Below are 19,623 nucleotides of genomic sequence, written 5' to 3' on the forward strand. Positions count from 1 at the left end.
TATGATGACAGTAAAAAGAAAAAACAACAAATCCCTAGGGAAAGAATGTCCATTCCACATAAATGAGAATGCTTCTGATCTTTCTTATTGATAGAGATGGGAAAAATGCACTCATCAGCTCAATAGCCACACACTGGTCTACACATCTGAAACTATGTTAACCTACTCTAGCAAAGATGCAATATCCAGCATAGCAACCACAATTGGGATCACTACTTGTCTGAAGCTACAGTGGTCTACTGTCAACCACCAGAATCCATCAGTTTTTTGGTGGGAGTCAGACTGGTGAATTAAAAAAATGCCATGATGGAGATTATCAAACCTACATCCACCCAGCCATAAAGATGAGTGTGCCCAGCAACATTCCATCATCAAATGGCAGTGGTACATATGTGATCAGGGCCCCAGCAGGCCCAAACACACAAATGAGTTACATGAAGAAGTGGCCCAAACGCCCGTGGTCCCCACTGCTGCTACACCTACACTGCCCTCTGTTTGTTAGCCTGCACTGAGATGGTCACATGAGGAGTTTTCTATAGTCAGCTGACAGAGGAAGAGAACACTCAAGCCAGACTTACAGATGGTTCTGCATGAAATGCAGGCACCATTCAAAAGTATACAACTATACCACTGCAGTCCCTTTCTAGAACATACCTGAACACAGTGTTGAAAGGAAATACTCTCAGTAGACAGAACTGCAGGCAGTGCATCTGGTTGTGCACTTTGCTTAGAAGCAGAAATAGCCAAAGACGTGACTCTATACCAATCCATGGGCTGTAGCCAGTGTTTTGACTGGATGGTCGGGGACCTGGGAGAAACATGACTGCAAAATTGGTGACAAAGAAATATGGAGAAAGGGTACGTGGATAAATGACTCTGAATGAGCAGAAAAGTGAAGATATTTGTGTTCCATGTTAATGTTCAACAAAAGTGGATCAAATACCAGTCAGCCTCTCTTGTCACCACCCAATAGGCTCATGAATAAGGTGGCCACAGTAGCAAGGATGGACTTTATGGCTGGGCTCAGAAACAGGAACTTCCACTCAGCAAAGCTAACTTGCCTGTGGCCACCACCGAGTACCTAATCTGCCAACAGCAAAGACCAACAGCGAGTCCCTGATATGGCACCATTCCCCAGTGTGATCAGCCAGCTACCTGGTAGCAGCTTGATTACACTGACTTGCTTCCATTATGAAGGGGGCAATGTTTTGTTCTTATTAGAATAGATATTTACTTTGAATATGGATTTGCCTTCCCTGAATGCAATGCTTCTGACAAAACGACTATCCATAGGCTTACAGAATTCCTTATACGCCATCATGATATTCCACACAGCATTGCTTCTGATCAAGGAACTCACTTCACTGCAAAAGGAGTGTGGAAGTGGCCCTATACTCATGGAATTCACTGCTTTTATCATGTTCTCCACCAGCCTGAAGCAGTTGGCTTGATAGATTCTCTGAATAAGTATCCATTATATGGTTCTGTGTCTCCCATATCCAGGATTAATGGGTCCAGGCATCAAATGATGAAGGTGGGGTGGTACCAGTCACCACTACCCCTAGGGACTCACTAACAAAACTGTTGCTTCCTATTCCCATAACTTTATGCCCTGCCGGTTCGGAGGTCTTAGTTGCTGACCTCCACTGGCCCAGAGGTCAGAGGAATGCCTCTACCAGGAGACACAATAATGATTCCATTAAACTAGAAGTTAAGATTGCCACCTGGCCACTTTGGGTTCCTTGTGCCTCTGAATCAACAGGGAAAAAAGGGAGTTATACTGTTAGCAAGGGTGATTGATCCTGATTACCAAGGGTAAATTGGGATATTATTCCACAATGCAGGTGAGGAAGAGTTTGTCTGAAATGCAGGATTTCCCTTAGGGCATCTCTTAGTATTATCATGTCCTGTGATTAATTAAGGTCAATGGAAAACTACAACTACCCAATCCAGGCAAGACTACTGATGGTCCAGACCCTTCAGGAATGAAAGTTTGTGTAACTCTTCCCTAACTATCCCAGGTAAAGAACCACAACCAGCAGAGATGCTTGCTGAAAGCAAAGAGAATACTGAATGGGTGGTAGAAGAAGTCAGTTATAAATAGCAGCTATGACCATATATATGACCAGTTACAGGGGCAAGGACTGTAATTGTCATAAAGATTTCTTCTTTATTCATTATGAGGAATTTTTTATTTGTACACATTTGTGTGTATATATACATACATTTAGCAAGTATCCTTGCTTTCTTTCCTCTTATTATGTTATCATGTAATATAAGTTATATTGACTTTATGTCAGTATATAAGTATTGTTAATTTCACATCACAGTATTTAAGTTATGGAATGTCAGCAGAAGAGTAAACACTATTCAAGGACTTTACCTCCTCTTCTAGGGAAGGGATTAGTAGGTTTTCAGTTGTACGCAGAGTTAGTTTTAATCACATTAAACAGAATTATGACCTTGTTATCGTCTCTGTGGAGAGATGAAGTATTGTTTAAGGCAATGTATATGGGTGACAAGTTGATAAAGGGTGAATTTGTGATGGTTAATTTTTATGTGTCAACTTGACTGAGCTAAAAGATGCCCAGATAGCTGGTAAAATATTATTTCTGGGTATGTCTATGAGAGTGCTTCTGGAAGAAATTAGTATTTGAATTGGCAGGCTGAGCAAAGAAGGTCCCCTTCTCTGACTAGACATCATCCAATACATTGAGGGCCTCAATAGGATAAAAGGCAGAGGAAGAGCAAATTTGCTCTCTGCTTAAGCTGAGACATCCATTTTCTCCTGCTCTCAGACATCAGTGCTCCTAGCCCCAGGCCTATGGACTCAGACAGGGACTGGTACCATTGGCTCCATTGGTTCTGTTTCTCTGGAGCACCCTGACTAATACAATTGGAGATGAAATAAATGCACTCACCAGATCAGTGACCACACACTGGTCTATGTATCCAAGGCCACATCAGTGCTCACTTCACTAGCATATTCCTTATTGCTTTGGTAAGAATGTTCTCCTGATCCGTCTATGGAAAATGGTCAATTAATCACTTTTCTGGCCTTATTTTGTATAAATATTCTAGCAGGGCTCCTTCTCTGAGCCTTCTGATGGCTTCACCACCTACCTGGGCAGTTCTGACAGTTCTACTTCATTTGGTGTGGGTCATTGCATTCTCCAAGTTTCCAAGAGCCATTCTAGCACTGTCTCCTGGGGTCTTTGCCAATGTGCTAAAATTGTGTGTCCAGGGAAAAATGCTCTCATATTGGGTAAATTCTCCATTATCCAACTTTATATTCTGTCCCTTGGTTCAGCACCTTCAGAGGCCAGAATAGCTTGGGTAGCTATTCTATAAAATACACTCTGAGATGGTGATATACATACAAAATGTTTATTGGTGTGTGCTCTCAGGAACAATGCCTGTAAGAAGGTAAGGCAAGCAGGATTGAGCACAGGAAAAAGTTTAACTGATGTACTTGCAACAGAAACTTCAGCTGACCCCGTGGGGAGGACTGGAGCCAGAATGGCTCTTCAGAGCTGCTTTTGAACCCCTTTGCAGACAGTTCCTAAATGGAGACTGCCCCTGGACAAACGGCACACCATGAACAAGGCAATTCCCTTCCACCAAGGCAACTCCTGAAGAACAGCCTACACTCCCAGCAGCTGGAGGCATGAAGAGGGAATCAGCATTAAAGAGCCCATTAGACACAAACCCTTGTAATAAAATAAAAACCTTCCAAAGCCTAAGTTAGCAACTTCACCTTTAGAAGAAAAGCAGATACTAAGAATTCCAAAGGGCAAAGGCCCCAAATTATGTTATGAGAGTAAAATATTGGAAAGAAATGTAAATACTTCATGTGTCTCTATAAAATAATGAACTTTCCTTTAAAAAGGTTAATTGCTCAAAGAACAGTGTTTCTGTGGCTTCCACAGTACTGCAGCTTTCACAGACAATGCAAGCAGACACGTGCTATTTTGGGCCCTGTTGGGCCAAGAACAAAAGCAGAGTTCACAACATGGCTCAAAGCGGGTTGTTTATATGTTATCACATGCCCAGTCATTCCTGGCTTTATGTTTTCCTACATACTTAGTGAGTATCCTTATGGAACAGAAGACTTTATGAAAGTAGCTCCCAGCATGGCAAAATGAAAAATACTTTGCATCAGAGAAAGGAGACCTGGGTTTATTCCCCAGCTGTCTAACTAGCAGTGTAACCTCAGATAGGTCACTTCCCCTCTTTTGGCCTCAATTTGTCTCCAAAATTGGGTCAGATATTGAAAATACATGGCTAGCACATACTTCTTACCCTTCTCACTCGTGGCAGACATTGCTAATGCATGAAGGTACTCTTTTAGGCTGAACCTAGATATGAAACTTAGAATCCTCTCAACAAAGTGCTCCAGGAAATCACTACTGACTAGTCCGTGTTGACAATGCCATGAAACCTACACCATGATCTGGAATGAAAGTTCCCTTCTCGCATCCACAGGTTACAATTTCATGCACAGAGCCATGCATAAAGACTCACAAGCCAGGGTAGCTCCAGCAACTCTCGTGTATACACACCCTAGGATCCCATGTCAGCAGTAAGATCATGGAGACACTCAGCAGCTGAAGCAGAAGTTCTAGACTGTATTTCCACTTTCTCCAATGCCCTTCGTCCTCTCTGCCTCTTGGTAGGCTATGGCCAGGGAGTTCATCCATAGCTTAGGTTCCAGCCCCATCCATCCCTAACTCGACCCACTAGGGAACCTCTAGATTGAGGTAACCCTAGGGCACATCAAACAATCACACAGGGTCAGACTATCACCCAAAAAGCCGATCTTAAGATGTGTCATCACATTAGTGCAAATTAGCTCTGATTTTTCTGTGTCATTAATAATTTTGCTGTACAGAAAGAAAATCTTTTATTTCCGCAAGCATCACAAAGACCCACCAACCCTACCTTCCTACCCTCACAATTTCATGAGCGCCACTTTCCTCCTCTCCCAACAAACACAAGTAAGAATCTAACTGATCTATTGTGAGCAAAATAATAGTCCTCTTGCTTAGACCATTTGAGCTGCCGTCATCCCCAAAGCTTTATTTCTCCTTCTAACCCTCCTCCCCTCATACCGCTTCTCTCCTCTGGCTTTAAGTAGCTCATTCTGCATAATGAGGGTTTGTGCAAGGCAAACTCTGTGGTTCCTAAAAAGAATCTAGTGTCCTCATTAGGGTCAATTTTTTAAAGCCCTTCAACTATTTTGAAAATGTTAACTCTGTCCTTGTTCCTTGATTCATTAGTAATGCTGCCAGATCCAATGTATCATTCAGTAAGTCCAACTGCTGGTCAAAAATAGTAACTGAATTCCCTATATTGCCAATTCAAAGTTTGATCTCCCAAAGCCCAAATACAAAAATACATTAAGCTTCACTGTGTTCAAATTTCATTTGGAGATTATTTGCTGATAGCTGCCAGTTTCCAGGACCCTAAGTCCTAAAATGAAGCCAGAGTTAATGCCTCATTAGGTAAAAAGTATGACAGGATATGGACTTTCAGGGATGGGGAGAGCTCAAAAATCATGTAGTCCAACCTCCTTGTTTTACAAATAGGGAAACTATACTCAGGAAGGCTAAGTGACTTACTCAGGGTCACAGAGCAAATTAGTGACATGGCAGAAATTAGAACCCTTGCCTTATGGGCACCCCCACACACATATAGACACAGGCCTATCATCTTTTGTTATTCCAGATAGTTACGAGGCACCATCTTTTGGGGAATCTAAGGGACAAATGGAGCCAAGTTTCTAACACCACCTCTCCTCTGGTGATATGGTTAGGCTTTGGGCCCCCACCCAAACCTCATCTTGAATTGTAATCCCCATAATCCCCATGTGTCAAGGAAGAGACCAGGTGGAGGTCATTGGATCATGGGGGAGGTTCTCCCATGCTGTTCTCGTGATAATGGTGATCTCAGGAGGTCTGATAGTTTGATTAGGGGCTCTTCCCCCTTCACTTGGCACTTCTCCTTCCTGCTGCCTCGTGAAGAAGGTGCCTTGCTTCCCCTTCCCCTTCCGCCATGATTGTAAGTTTCCTGAGGTCTCCCCAGCCATGCTGAACTGTGAGTCAATTAAACCTCTTTCCTTTATAAATTACCCAGACTCTGGCGGTTCTTTATTGCAGTATGAAAACAGACTAATACGGTAAATATCTGGCAAATATGTTAATGCCCTACCCGACAGCCATTCCCATTCCACCTTATTTTCCCTTACCCTAAAAGAACTAAGATAATTTAGAACATAAAAAAAACCCTCTTTTTTTTAAGTATCAATTTTTGTCAAGGCCATTGCAATATAGACCTCATCAGAAAGAGATATAGGCTACCAAATTAATGTAGCTCAGGATACCTATCTATTGAAAGATTCTCCCAGCCCAAAATACTTTCATTTACTGGCTGTGGTATCTAAAACTCCACAGCAAACTTAATTCTTCTGGCTTAAAGAAAAGTTGCACAGAATTCTCTTAGGTGATTATTCATTCCATATCATTCAAGCTCCTCAAGGAGGCTGTTGCAAAAACCAAGTGTGAGGTGATGGTGGCTTGGACCAAAAAGTGAGTGGTGAAGGTGGACTCATTGAGTTTTGTATTCCTTTTGAAGGATGAGTCAACATCTTTCCTTTCTCAGAAATTGACCATGAAAATATGAGTTAGAGGTAAATGTCAGGTTTGAGGTCTGAGTAATTGATAGGGAAAGTTCCCATGTACTGTGAAAAGGACATTGCTGGCTGGGTTCAGCTGCCCATACTTGTAATCCCAGCACTTTGGGAGGCTGAGTTGGGAAGACTGCTTGAGCCCAGGAGTGCAAGACCAGCCTGGACAAAATAGAGAGACCCCGCCTCTGCAAAAAATAGAAAAATTAGGCAGGCATGGTGGCATGTGCCTACAGTCCTAGCTACTCAGGAGGCTGAGGTGGGAAGATCACTGAGCCCAGGAGTTTGAAGTTGCAGTGAGCTGTAACCAAGCCACTGCACCGCAGCCTGAGTGACAGAGCAAGACCCTGTCTGTAAAACAATACATATAAAATCGAAAAAGGACATTGCTGGAAGAAAAAAATTACTGGTGGGACAGGAGACCTGGAGTTTCATCTTGGCTATGTTAAACCAAAGACCCTGTTCACCATCTAAGTGGAGTTGTCAAGTGGGCACCTCATTCTGGCATTCAAGGGAGAGATGAAAACTGAAAGATAAATACAGGTATGATCAGCAGGTAGGTACTTTGAACCCTGAGAAAGGTGCCACATTCATCTACCAAGTGAGAGTAGGTATAGAAGATAAGAATTCCAGGGACTCAGTCTTGGAATATGGTAACGTTTAGGTGTTTGGGAAATGAAGAGAAACCATTAAAGAGTTGCAAATGGAGTGGCTATTGAGATGGGGGGAAAATGGGTAAGTATAGAGTCTTAGCACCAAAGGAAAAAAAATGTTTCGGTGATGAGGAAGTAATCATTTACGTCAAGTGCTTCTAATAAGTCAAGTAAGATGAGGACTGAGAATACTCCAATGGACCTAGCAGTTTGGAGATCATTGTGTGACATTCACAGTATCAGTCTTAGTGGAGTGTTGGGGGCAGAAGACTGATTCAAGTGACTTCAAGAGAGAATGAAAGGAGAGAGATTGGATAAAAACATAAAGACAATTTGTTCAACTCGTTTTCTTGTAAAGAAGATCTGAGAAATAGAGTGGCAGCTGGAGGAGGTGTGTGTCAGGAGAGGTTCTTTTTCTTTGAGATGAAAAATCACAGCATGTTCGTATGCTAATGGGAAATATCTAGGAAACAAATAAACAGGGAGATTAATGATGCCAGAAAGAAGGAAACAGCCCAAGAACCAAATCTTGAATAGGGAGAAGAACTGAGGTCTGGTGGCCAGTAGGAGGGGCTGGCCTTAGACAGGCATGTGGAAAGCTCATCATAGTCACAAGAGGCCAGTGAGCCCAACAGCACAGATTCAGGAAGGTGTGGAAATTGGAACATGTAGACATCTCTTGATTACTTCTGTGTGGAGCGGGAAGCAAAATCATTAGCTGAGAGTGGAGAGCAGAAGAGGAGGGAAAGCGATACTACAATTTCGAGGAGAGAGAAGTAAAATTGTCCATAGTAAAGGAAGGGAAAGACGAGACCAGGTAGTTCTGGCAGCGCTAGTGGTTATTAGTTAAGGTGTGATGTTCAGCATATGTGTTTTCTCCTGCCACATTGAACTTCACAGGAACAAGCAGAGAGTGGAATTTAATCCAGGTTGGGGTCTTCCAGAAGAAAATAATGAAGTGAGAGAGGGTGAACTAGTTAATGGAATGCAATTAAGTGATGATAATGATGGTCCAAGGAGTCTAGGCTGGGTAGAGAGTAAACCAAGAACCTTGAGGAGAGGAGGGACAGTGGAAAGATGATAGGAAAGTGTGGGTCTCAGTGGGGAAGAGATGTGGAGAGCTTGAGGAGGGAGGAGCACATTACACCATTATCAACTATTACCACCTCTGCCTGAATTCATTTACAGGCATTTATTACATTGAATTAAATATTTTTTTAGAGACAGGCCCTCATCATGTTTTCCAGGCTGGTCTCAAACCCCTGGGCTCAAGTTATCCTCCTGCCTCAGCCTCCCAAGTGTCTGGGGCTATAGATGCATGCCACTGCAAAAACTGGATTTAATTTTAATGGATTAATACTGCCAGCAAAGTGACATTGTATGCTAGTTTCCTGCCACTGCCATAGCTGGGTGGCTTAAACAACAGAAATTTATTGTTTGAGTTCTGGAGGCTAAAAGTCTGGAATGAAAATGTTGACAGGGTTGATTCCTTCTAACCATTTTAAGAGAGAATCTGTTCCAGGCCTCCCTGTTAGCGTCTGGTAGCCTCGGACATCCATGACTTGTGGATGGCGTTCTCCCCATGTCTTCACAGTCTTCCCTCTATGCGTGTTTGTCTCTGTGTCCAAATTTCTCCTTTTTATAAGGACAGCAGTCATAACAGGTTAGGGCCCATCCTAATAAACTCATTTTAACTTAGTTAACTCTGTAAAGGCTCTATATCCAAATAAGATCACATTCTGAGGTGTTGGAAGCTTAGTCTTCAACATGTCTGTTTTGAGGCACACAGTTCAACCCATAACACAGAGTATCATAAGTTATAAATACATGCTGAGAAAACGCACAGGAAAATTGTACTAGCAGGATACCTTAAATTGAGAGTGACCAAACTTGAACTTTAAAAAAAAATGCCTTCAGTTGAGAAAGGTGATGTTCATTGGAAAAGTCTCCAAGTCATTCATTACCCTTCACCTCTACTTGAGGGCAATTAGTAGGTAGGGGTACAAGACTGAGAAGTGAGAGGAAGCTAGTAAAATTACCTGTATAGTGGTCCAGACAGCAGCCCTGGGGAAAAGCCACCTAAAGGCCTTTAGCCAGGCTCTCCCAGCCAGGAACCAAAAAACTTCTCCACCAGGGCCTGAAACACCGTGTACTCGGCATTGTATGAAAGAAGCTGGTCATACCAATAGGATGGGCCTATTCGTCATGAAACAATAGGAATGGAATTCTCCCAGCTTTAGGAAACACGATGGTAACCACTGGACCATGGCAAACCATGCAAGCCTTCAACATAAGACACTTCTCTCTCAGACCCAAAGCGCCTGGCAAACCAAATGTATTCTATAAGGTGAGCAATAGATCCTCAATGACTTTTTTGAAAGTGTATGGGAAGTGGATGCCCCATGCCTGGAGCCTCAGTTGGGAAGCTTTTTGCATTTTGCCAGAATATTTATCAAAATAAGGGTCTAAGTGTGAAAAGTTGGGTAAGCTGACTTCTAGAAGAATGATTATCAAACTGCAACCAGCGAGACCCGTTGATTGGCTGCCATTTGACCTAATGGAAACGGATCCTGGTTTAATTCATAGACATGAAGACTAGCAGCAAGTAGGCAATTAGGTCACTAAATTTCAGTCTTCATAAATTCAAGTTAGCACATTACTAGTTTATTGAGCACAAAAATTCATTGCTTCTGCTAACAATTCTGATTATTACACAATGCTTGGCTACATTGCCAGTTCCAACACAAGCTCACAAACAAACAGCTGGAATTTCCAAGTCACAGGATGAATCCTTTGTTGTCAGCATATTATCAGTGTTATCTTGGGTTAGTTGGTTGTGGTTTTTAAATTGCTGCTGTCCTTGTTTTTCAATTACACATTACTGTGGTTTGGTTACATCATTATTAATTTAGTTTGTTGTCATTGTTTGGGGAACCCTGCTGTGTGAATGGTGCATATTGGCACCAACAGTATTTTTAACTAAACTTTAAGACATGAATATATTGAGATTTAAATATGCATCGTCCAGACCATTATTCCAAAGCAAATTTTGTAAACATTTATAATATAAACCTATTGTGTAAACATATATGCTGTATATTTATATTCCCCCGTTTGTTTGTACAATGACATTTTATTGGTGATAAATTTGTGTTCTTTATATAATTTCCAACATGTTATCAAATTAGTGTAATAAAATTACTAGATTATTTTTATAGGTATAGGGCATTGTTTTATGTGTATGTGGCTCTAGTCTTTTCTTATAAAATAAATAGTAGGTTGTCAGCAATAGATCAGCTATATTTTCTTCTTTTGTTCCCCAGATTATGAAAGGCTACACCTTACCTTTCTAGGTTTGTTCCCTGCAGGGATTGGTACCTGAGGCATCTGAGAATCAGAATCTTTGGCACTCGTGTTAGATGACAGCTTAACAAAAGTTGTTGGGATAGGGATGTACAATAAAGTGAAGCAGTTAAGAGCAAGGGCCAAGTCAAATCCTGAACACATGTGCAAGTGATGTGACTACCAAAACCTTTTCAGCTTCTTTGAGTTTCAGCATCCTCATCTAGATATTGAAGAAATGTATCTACCTCACAAAGCTGCTACCATATTAAATGAGACAGAACATATAAAATTCTCAGCACAGGGAGTTATACATTGCTTTGGCCCATTCTTCAATGGCTAAGGCAAATCATATCGCTGCTTGTGAGTTTAACAAGGTGGAAATTTATAACTGCCCTGCAGAAAAGGTACCATAAGAAAAATGGAATATTTGGTGAGCAGTAATACTATCAACATTGCTATTACTAACTCGAAGATAAAATGAGGTGGGTAACTCACCAAATGGTTCATCCTGGGTTTATTCATGAATGGAAAGGTTTATGTTTGAGGTCGCTAACTGAAGGTATAATCTTTAGCCTCATTTTATTTAGTGTAGTGGCTGACCTAACTTAACTAGTAGAGTCAAAAAACCCCTGCCAATGCAATCTGAGCTATATTTACGAATAATCTCTAAGTAGATCCTACATTCAAGGTAACTATCCATGTTTCTCTTATATACAAATCCGAGTAAGAGACAGCTCCAGCTACCATTGCACAAGTGCTCAGAGCAGTGAGTCCCGGTTGTCCTCATTGCTATGACTTCATTTTCAGCCAGATTCTCCCCATGCCAAAGCTGCTCCAACATCTTAACAAAGACAACATGCTCTGCAGCACCCATCCCACGCTGCTCTTCCCAGCCCCCTTTCTTTCTAACCTTGCTTCCTGAAGCACCAGGTCTTGCTGAACCACAGTGGTTCCTAAGGAATAAGTAACTAAATGATTCTCGGGAGAGACATTTTTAAAGTCCATACAATTTCCCAAGAGCTAAATTGACATGGTAGAATAATGTCCACTTTCAAGGGTTTTATTTTTACATTCACCGGGGACCTACAGTGAACCAGACTGGCAGCTAGACACTGAGAAAAGAATGCATACTTTTCAGTAATTCACAGTGGGAAAGACAGTGGCCAGTAACTCAGCGGGAGGATGTGTGAATGGAAAAGCTGTAAGAGGTCATATTGAGCCAGGGAACGTACCCATGTCTAGTGCAAATCAAAACTTGAGCTTAAATCACTTATCAAATGGAGAAACCCAACCACCCATGATGACCCACTTTCCCCAAAGGCCACTCAGGTGAAGTCTCACATTTAAAGAGTGATAACTCAGAGCTCTGACATTTTGCAGGCTTGGCTGAATAATGAGAATAAATAGATCAAATTCCTAAGAATTCACAACTAGTCTTGGCAAACCAAATAAGTGTCACCTGGACACTCTAAGTCTAGTCTAGACTATAAGTCTAGTCTAGTCTTGACCCTAACTTCAGGAAGCCAAGATAGTGCTGTCCCCCTTGAAAGTATAAAATTGAGGCCCAGTGAGATAAAACATAAAGTATAAAATTGAGGCCCACATAGATTATAAAACATAAAGTATAAAATTGAGAACCAGTCAAAGGACATAAGTAGACACCTTTCAAAAGAAGACACAAATGTGGCTAACAATCATATGAAAACAAGCTCAACATCACTGATCATTACAGAAATGCAAATCAAAACCACAATGATACCATCTCACACCAGTCAGAGTGGCCATTACTAAAAAGTCAAAAAATAACAGATGCTGGCAAGGTTGCAGAGAAAAAGGAACGTTTGTATACTGTTGGTGGGAGTGTAAATTAGTTCAACCATCGTGGAAGACAGTATGGCAATTCTCCAAAGACCTAAACACAGAAATACCATTCCACCCAACAGTCGCATTACTGGGTATATTCCCAAAGGAATATAAATCATTCTATCATAAAGCCACATGCATGCATACGTTCATTGCAGCACTACTCATAACAGTGAAGACATGGCATCAACCTAAATGACCAACAGTCGTAGACTGGATAAAGAAAATATGGTACATATACACCATAGAATACTATGCAGTCATAAAAAGGAACAAGATCATGTCATTTGCAGGAAAACAAATGGAGCTGGAGGCCATTATCTTTAGCAAACTAATGCAGGAACTGAAAAACCAAATACTGCCTGTTTTCACTTATAAGTGGGAGCTAAATGGTGAGAACACATGGACACAGAGGGGAATAACACACACAGGGGCCTATCAGAGGGTGAAGGGTGGGAAGAGGGAGAGGATCAAGAAAAAAAATGAATGGGTACTAGGCTTACTACCTGGGAGGTGAAATAATCTGTACAACAAAGCCCCGTGACATGAGTTTACCTATGTAACAAACCTGCACATATACCCCTGAACTTAAAAGTTGAATTAAAAATAAATAAATAAGATAGATAGATGATAGATAGATAGATAACCCAAAAAAATGAGGCCCAGTGAGATAAAACACACATAGGTGATGAGTGAAGCTCTGGCCTCCTGTCTCCATGTACAAATTTCCCCAAACTTCAGCCGTTCCCATGCTACCTTCAGAAATCATGCCATAGCTATGTGCCACCTGCTGTATTATTTATTTAATCATTTTAATATTGAATAACTCTTTTTAAACTGAACTTAAACTTTGCCTTCTCCTAAGCAGTAACACTGTGAACTCACAGGTTTGATGTGCTAATTATTTTGCTGTTATACATTAAAATAACTATTAAAATATTTTTAAATATGTTCATATACCCTTAAGATCACTGATGTCCCACCACTGATGCCCATATTGAGCTCAAGATGGTAAATTCTGCCACCTGCTGCCTCCACAGAGTGTGGCTCACCTGCGTCATTGTAAGGATGCTAATTCCTTTATCATTTCTCCCATTCTTCCTTTATCCGTAAAACTCACACTCAAACCAGTGTCTAATTTTTACTCAGAGCTGCTTCAAGAAATAATTTAACAGCTCTGCCTTCTCCGTATTTCTTTTTTGGATGTTTACCTCATCTGAACATCCACACCTATGACAGGAGACTGCCCATGTTATTAGTCCCTTGTCACAAAATTGACAATTCACTTTTCCAGACTCTCTTTCAGCTAGGGCACAGCCGTTTAATCCAGACTCCGTTCATCTGATGATCCCACATGAGATTTTGAATTCAATTGTTGGTTACACAAAGAAGAGCCACCTGGAGTTCATCTTTAGAAGGCAGTAGATATATTCAGCCCATTTCTTCATCAAGTTCACAATCCAGTGTGCTCCAAATGGGTGTTTTTAGACAATTACAATATGGGGAGATAAATATTCTAATTAGAGCACATACAGAGCACCCCATGCAGAGGTTTACAGAGAAGTCATGCTTGAGTTGATTCATGAAGAAAAGAGATTCCCAAGCGGATAAGAAAGTAGGTAGCTCAATAATGATTAACTATTATTATAATCATTCTTGCCAGATTAGAGTCAGACAGACCCGGATTCAAGTCACAGACCCATTAAGAAGGTCGGTTTGCTCACCTAAAATCTTGCTCCATCGCATCTGCAAAGAATAAGTAAGATGATTTAAGTAAAGCACATACCAAAGTATTTGGCACACAGGTTCATTATAAAAGCTATTTATCTTCCCACCTCTATTTTTTATTAGAATGCCCTCTCCACTTCCATTCTAGAAAAATCCAAGATTGGACTTTGGATTGCATTCTTGAAAAAATTATAAAATTTGGTTATTTAAATTTTACTTGAAACACTGCCTCTTCTGTGAAGCTACTGTTTATCCCAAAGACACAATCTTCCCTCCTTCAAACTTCTGTTTAAGCTGATCTTGACCTCTCTTGTACACACTCATACCCTTGCCACTTCATAATGCCTGGCTCATAGATGGTACCTGCTTGCTGAGCTGAATTAAATTGCCCTCATTCTCTCCCCTGTTGCCTAGTCTTAATGCCTGCTCTTCCATTTTTTTTTTAGTTCTTGCTATCTGCCTAGCTAGCATTATGACCACTATAAGACTCTGACTTCAAAAAAGAAAAAAAACACTTGTCTAACTCTCTGGGCAATTAAACTACTATTATGTCTCTGATCTTGAGATTCTAGCTATGCCTTCACCATTGGCCAGTCCCTATCCAAACTTTCCTTCTTCCCTTTATATGATATGTATTTTCTGAGCCCTTTATGTACCTATATGTGGTCACAGGCACTTGGCATACATCAGTGAGTAGGACAGATCTCGTCCCTAGTCCTTGATCTCAAAGGGCTTATCTTCCAATCTAGGAAACAGTCAATAAGCAAATAATAACACAAAAAAATGACAACTATAGTGATGCTACAAAGGAAAAATACAGACAGTCTTGTCCTAGGCCCAGATTGTTCCTTGTCTTGCCTCACCTAACCTCTCCTCCTGCCTTTTCATCCTCCTTACCGCAATTTCTGTATGTCCAAATTCTTATCCCGTAAGGCCTATTTCCAATATTACCTTATCATGAAGTTAAGACAAGTTACAGAAAGAAGTTTGTGCAGTGGTAAGCCTACAGATAGAGTTTTACATACATCTTCTCACCCTTGCTATAAGCTCCTGAGGGCATGGCCTCAAATACTGCATGGTAATGGTTACAATGCCACCTAACACAAAGCCAGGAAAGGAAGTAATCAGTAACTCTTCATGAAATGAACAAAGAATCCTCTTCTTTGTCCTGACAGACGGCACTTGAAGAGCTCTGGCTACATAGAGAGATGCGTCATCCACACTCCTTGTAGGAAATCCTGTTGTTTCTGTCTTCATTCAGGCACATAACTTTACCCCAAAGGTAAGGAGGTACTCACCAGGCAGCAATGCCAAGAACTTAGAACACTCTGCATCATGATCCCCATGGTAACTAAGGCTGTGCACAAAGGAATCGGCCATGAGAGTATCTTAATCCAGAAAGGCTAAGTGTTTTTTCTCATATTGATAATTCTGTTATTATGGCCATAATAAATGGTTATCAGGATCACAAGCTGCTGAACGGCATTCTAAATTTCTAAACCCATCATTCTATCATATATTTACCATGAATGTGAAGTATGATTCACCAATAGAACATCTGAGGTTGTTGATGGGAGCCTTGGATCAGGTCAACACTTACTACTGTTGGTAAATAAGCAGAAACTTACAGAACATTAGACTGGAAGGTACGCACACTTACTTCTGTGTTCTCACAAAGCTTGCTACTTTCCACCATATATTTGGTTTTTATCTTAGGTGCCATGCATAAACAATGCCATGTGCACTGCTGTGAGGAGTGGTGAAAATGCACGCTTCTGTTTGTTTGGGGAATGTAAGAGCTGTGGGGTTTTAATTACCCTGAGCTGGTAGAGATCAATTAGAAAAACAAACATATTAGTAAAATACCATGAGCTCTTTTGCTGCCAGAGGATTGTAACTTGAAATCATAACACTCTAGAGCTTTAGAGCTGAAAGAAATGGCAGAGATCAGGAAGGCCAAGCCCTTCATTTTGCAGATAGGAAAGCTGAACCCCAAAGAGGCAAAATGCTTGCAGAGTGGTTAAGAGCTTGTGTTCTATTATCAGACAGACTTGACTCAAATTTCAGGTCCATGATGTACCAAACTACCTTGGCAAGTCACTCAACTTTTTTTGACCTCAGTGTCCTCATCTGAAAAATGGGGACAATGACAGACCTGTAAGGAATAGTGAGATAATGGATATAAGGTGCTTAGCACAGTACCTGATCTAGTAAACAATGTGCTAACTTTTATCATTATTATTATCATCATTGCAATCTAAAGTCACATGGATTATTAGTGACATTACTTTTGCTCAAACAAATACTCCCTTACACATATCTGGGTTTATTTTTATAGAAAACAAAAAATGTGTCTTGTCCCAATAACCATATGGTCCAAATTAGTTTCCAAATCAAGTTTTACATTCATTCTACATTTTCAAGTGTTTATTGAATCTTCTAGTAATCACATATTCTACATTGTCACAGCTCCAGAAACGTAGTTCACTTAGCATAAATATATTCTCGTCCTAAATGTGTAGTCACTCAAGAACTATTAGTGACTTACCAAGATGTTTTACTTTGAAGAGTGCAGAATCTCTTAGGATATTTGACTAGAATTTTTTTGTCCTTTCCAAAGGCCGCAAATTAACAAAACACAGTGCTTTCTGTGGCTTGATCTAAATTGATAATTTATAATACATGACTCAGAAAAAGATTACTTCAGAGCATGACATGCAAATGCAGAATTCATGGCTCTTTGTTTAAAATCAAGGCCCTTTTTCCTTGACTGCATTTACTATAATTAGAAGATTGGACATTCTCACAAGGGGTTGCAAACACACCATTGGCGATGTCACATGTGAGATGCCAGAGAAAAGATTAATACTTTTCTGCTGAGTGGCTAGAAGCTATTAGTCCCCAACACAGATTGCCGTCTAAATAAAATGAGGTTCCAGAGAAGGGAAATACCAGGAATTTGAATGATGAATAGTACCAAAGAAAAGAGAAGGCTCTACTCATACCACATTCTCCATGGAGTGGTAGGTGATAAAAATGGAAGGACCACGTGACCATCTAGTCTAGAGTAATATGGTATTTTCAGGGCCAGATGAAAGTTTTGTGGGCCCAAAGTTTACATAATTGGTGGGGTTGGGGGCTCTTTAAGTTAAAAAAATGCAAAATTATAAATAAATATTAATGAGGCCCCTCCCGAGGTCTTAGAAAAGGCCCTGGCAAGTGAGGGGTCCCTGAAGGTTTTTTTGTTGTTGTTTTTGTTGTTGGTGGTGGTGTTGTTTTGAGACAGGGTTTCACTCTTGTTGCCTAGGCTGGAGTGCAATGGTGCAGTCTTGGCTCACCACAACTTCCACCTCCTGGGTTCAAGCAATTCTCCTGCCTCAGCCTCCCTAGTAGCTGGGATTACAGGCACCTGCCACCACACCCAGCTAATTTCTGTATTTTTAGTAGAGATAGGTTTCACCATGTTGGCCAGGCTGGTCTCAAACTCCTGACCTCAGGTGATCCACCCACCTTGGCCTCCAAAAGTGCTGGGATTACAGGTGTGAGCCACCATGCCCGGCCAGGGTTCCTGAAGCTTAAACTTAATAACTGCATGATGAATTCACTCTTTGATGCTTGATAGTTTGTAGACCATTTTCACATAGGTCAAATTTAACAGATTAATTAAGAACCTAAGTTATAGCAGAACCCTGGTTTGACCTGGGTGGACCCTTTATAGCTGTATCACCTTAGGCAAGTGTCGTAAACTCTCTGATCTTCAGTTTCCCCAACTATAAAGAGAAAAAATAATATCTCCCTTACCTAGTCATGCAATTTTCTTAAAAATCCATGTAATGCACTTTAAGAGGTACCCAGAATATGGTAAGAGCTCAATAAATAGTATTATTTTTGCTATTTCCTACACTATATCATTCAATCCACATCTTAATCCTGTAAATATTTGTTCAGAAAGTAAGATGTTTCCTCTTTAAGGTCAACCCTTGATTATCTGGGAATTATTATTCTTTGAGTCCATGTCTATTGTTTCTCTTTTCTACTGCCTGCCTTGACTCCTTGTCCATTTTATCCCAGAATGAGTACAGGACAGGACAAAAATTGAAATTCAAATCAGTTCATCAACAGCCCTGGACGAAGAAAAATGTATTAACAGTCCAACCACTTACTCCCTTTCCCCAAGACCTGCTGTTCTGTGTCAGCTGTTGCCTCCCCATAATGGCCATGACTGTGGGCAGTGGAGACCATGGGGACATGGGTGTGCAATGATGGTCCTGGACTAGCCACTAACTCTTAAGGACAGACACTTCACCTGCTTCCTCTTCCTTCTGTCAGATTAAGAAGATGGAACATAAGTTTAAGGGCATGCTTGGTTCTATTCTTTCTCCTGAAAATTCAGCTGATGCCTTCAATTTTATAAAGAAGAGAGTCAGTTTTTTCATGCAGAAGAACAGCCATACTTCCTGGGAGAGAGAACCTCACAGTCCTGACTGCAGGCAGGGACAAGCTTCAGCTCTGACTTCAAATACCGGGTATTGGAATTCAGGTTCCACTACTTACTACTGGTGGGACCTCGGGAGAGTTCTTTTCAGAAGACACTACTAGCACCTACCTCACAAGGTTACTGTGAGGATCAAATAACATGTACAGGTAAAGCACACAGTATAGTGCATGGGAGGTTATATATGTTTAATTCATGCCACGGATTGATTATGACAATAATAAATGTTATCATACATAACATTATTTAAATTACTGCATATTATAAAAAATAAAAATTGTTATTATTTCCTAAAGCTATGAAAGTCCTGAGTAATAATATATTGTCATCACCTTTTAACAACTGTCAGACAGCAATCTCAACCAAACTTTGAAACAAGAATGTAACAGAGAGTTAAGGAAGACGCCCCAAAGAAACCCAAAGGATTCAGTTGTTTCTTACATTAAAAAGGATTGGAACATATTTAAAGGAGTGAAGGGCCTTCAGAGGGCATAAAGGTTTCCTCTTATGTGCCCAAGACGAGTTCTGGCCACCTGGTACTCTCTCACAGGGAGAATGTTGAGGCTACCTCCAGGCGTAGCAGGAAGAAGTGCTGTGATCTATTAGTAATGTCTGCCACGGACATGCAGCTCAGGGTCTAGTGACATTTACTATATAACAGCTATCTCTGGATTCTCTTCTGGGACTCAGATCATTTTTCCAGGCTCCACCACTAGATAAGGTACAAGATCATTGTTTTAGGTAACCAATGACCTCAATCTTCAGAAGCAAGAAAATCTTACTATGTATTTAAACGTAGATAAATATGTATTAGTAATAAGTCTACTAAGAAATTGCTCAGGAGTGAAAGGGAA

The sequence above is a fragment of the Nomascus leucogenys genome, chromosome 18 (genome assembly GCF_006542625.1).
Source record: "Nomascus leucogenys isolate Asia chromosome 18, Asia_NLE_v1, whole genome shotgun sequence".
NCBI lineage: Eukaryota > Metazoa > Chordata > Mammalia > Primates > Hylobatidae > Nomascus > Nomascus leucogenys.